The sequence below is a fragment of the Lathamus discolor genome, chromosome 4 (assembly GCF_037157495.1).
Source record: "Lathamus discolor isolate bLatDis1 chromosome 4, bLatDis1.hap1, whole genome shotgun sequence".
In the NCBI taxonomy this organism is placed as follows: Eukaryota; Metazoa; Chordata; class Aves; order Psittaciformes; family Psittacidae; genus Lathamus; species Lathamus discolor.
The window spans coordinates 47,071,300-47,074,170 of NC_088887.1; the positions used below are offsets into that span (position 1 = coordinate 47,071,300).

The 2,871-nt window shown below is 52.7% G+C and overlaps 1 non-coding gene across 1 annotated transcript; it reads left to right on the forward strand.

The window, feature by feature from the left end:
- Positions 1-2,586: 2,586 nt before the first annotated feature.
- Positions 2,587-2,659, forward strand: TRNAV-UAC (transfer RNA valine (anticodon UAC)). The gene has a single exon. It is a non-coding gene; the product is annotated as a tRNA-Val (tRNA).
- The last annotated feature ends 212 nt before the right edge of the window (positions 2,660-2,871 follow it).

Here is a 2,871-nt window from a genome sequence, read left to right on the forward strand (position 1 = left end):
AAGAAACTAATCCAGAACACTGTAAAAGCAATAGGATACCTTCTGTAAAAATGAGAACTTTTTTCCTTTTTTTTTTTTTTTTTAAGAATATTTTCCCAAATTATCAGTTGAATGCAAATGATTCTGGGAAGCAATGACTAATGATCTAATTTGCACAACTCTACCTCTCTCATGTTAGCTTCGGCCTCCACTTAGTGCCTGTAGAGATGATAGCTAGCTATAGCATTCAGGTTTTGTAGTCTTAGTAAAGCAACAAGAGGGAAAAGAAACAGGCATAAAAACTGCCTAACAGCAGCTTCAGCTGTGTTTGTTGGTCTGGTCAACCAAAAGCTACACTGACAAAGAAAAACCTACACCCTGAAGCCTCGAGCCTACCGGACTGTCTCTTCCCAAAAGGTGCCTCTGGCTAAATAAGGCTCATAAAGTCAGGAAGGTACACAGATTGGACTCACACACTAACAATCACTAGTAAAAGGGTTTGTTTATTTTTTTTTTTAAAGACTGGGAACTACTAAGTACAGCCATCACATACATGGCAGGGAGTCAGCAAAGTATGGAAATAATTTTCTTCACCTCTATTTTCATCTTCTCCTTATGAAATTGCTTTTAATGACAGACAAAATTTGCTACCTTTATTTGCTGCTTCAGCAATCAATTTCAAGTGTCAAAGCAACTACAATATTTAGCTACAAAACAATATAGTTTTGCTTACAGGCACCACATGCTTCTGAAAATTACATTCCAAATTAATTCTCTTTGTAACTTTTAACCACAGTCCTATAAACATTGTACAGGTTCCTTAATGCGTACTTCTACAAGCCACTCCCTTCGGGATGTGAGGATTTAGCATGGTGAGGATGTAAGTACATAGTGCAAAACCCCGTAAGAGATGCCATAAGAGATGCATTGTGTGATGCAGCAGATGACAAAAAAGTTCCTGCATTAATGAATACCTGATGCAGACGGGCACAGACCTGCACATATGCAGCTGCTCTGTACCCTCACAAAGAGCCATCTTCTGCAGAAGATACACCGTGAATCCACAGCCTAAATAATCTTGGATTACTGATGAGTGGGAGGAGGGTGTGAGCAGACAGCACGAGAAGCTCCATCAGCTTCCCTTTAGCAAAGACACACCTACGGAACACTTAGGCCTCCTCGTACTGTATCCACACGTACCACACCACTTTGCAAAAACAACCCAGCTACAGAGGAGGATCACGCACCACCCGACACACCGACCTGCGCAGTACCGACCACAGAGGGCTGCGGCCACGGAGGGTGGGGAGGCGAACCGGTGAGCGCGGAGAGCCCCCTGCTGGCGGCGCCGTGCGACACCCTACCGGGAGTCGGCCCCGCCCAGGACAGCCTACCCCGTCCCTCCTAGCCACGGCCGCCAGCGCCGCCGCCGACAGGGTGCAGCGGTGCGGGGCGAAATGACCCCTTCCAGGGCAGCTTTGTTTTACCCTGCTGGTGGTGAAAGAAAATCTCTGCTGCTCCGCGGTGGATTTTAGAAAGCAAAGGGTCTCGCTTTCACGCCTCGCTTTAAAAACACTCTAGAGTGTCGCATGCTGTGCCTGAGGGGATAAATCACAACTTTAGCACATCCGTTAGGCACCACGCAACAGCTTCCTCAAGGAAGCACTGACAAGCTCTGCCTTCTGTCGTAGCACGTTGCTCCAAACACTGCCTCCTGTGCCGATGAAACCATCCACACCTTCCTCCCGCACTGCCGGGAGGGCTGGAACACCCGCCGCCCGCGGAGGAGCGCCTTCTCATGCCTGGCTAACTCGGGACCCACGCAGCCGCAGCCACGCTCCTCCCAAGCAATAGGGCTGCTTCTGCGCCTCTCCGGAACTCAGCCTGCCCGCTGGGTACCACATGTAACGCACCAGTCCCGCTGCTGCCCTCTCACGTGGGAGAGGCGAGCGGCCGAGCACACGCGAGGGCAGCGGGATGCGCAGGAAGGCTGGCGGGCTGGCCAGCCATTTCCCAAGCCGGGCTGGAGGCCACGGCGTTAGGAGCGCCCAGGCTGGAAGCCACGATGTACCGGGTGCATGGGAAGGGGGTGCTCGCAGTACCCGCTCCGGGCCATACCGGGGGTTTTGCCCTCCAGGCGCGTTATCTGCCCCGGTGCCGAGTTTGGCGGGGCAGATGAGGGCCCGAGGGCGGGAGCTGAAAGGCTCTAACGCGTGGAGATGCATGCCGACACTTAAGTCGCACATAAAACCTTACCTGTGCCTTCCCTACCGTGAGAGCTACGAAAGTGATTTACCCCCTTCACTGCTCCTCTGCAGCTAGCTGAGGGGCAGAAGACGCATTAGGGTGATTTTTAATGACTACATTTTTAATTAACCAGCAATTTAAGAGGAAAATTAAAAAGGAGCAAGCAAAAGCCGCGGCTGCGGAGGCCTGCCCCGTCCTCCCTCACGAGTTGTCCCGGCTACAGTCTAACGGCTCGCCACGCGCCCAGCGGCTGCCCTCCCCGCCCCGCCTCGCGCGCCGCACCCCCCCAGGTGGAGCGGCAGAAGGCGCCCCAGTGTCTGATCGCATAGGGGAAGCCCTGCGGAAGAGGCCATACATGGCGGTTCCATAGTGTAGTGGTTATCACGTCTGCTTTACACGCAGAAGGTCCTGGGTTCGAGCCCCAGTGGAACCAGCGCCGCTGGTTGTTTTTGTGCTTCCCCTTTCAACTTTTCATCGTTTCATATAAATCTATGAGTCTCGGTTTGCTTTCTACTCCCCCCCCCCCCCCCCCCCGACGGGCAACCGTATAAGCACATAAAGAGCAAGCCCTGCTTGCGGCAGGAGAGGTGGAAGGTGAGAGGGGCCGAAAGGCTCTTCAAGCAGGAAACTCCCTTCCACAGCCCC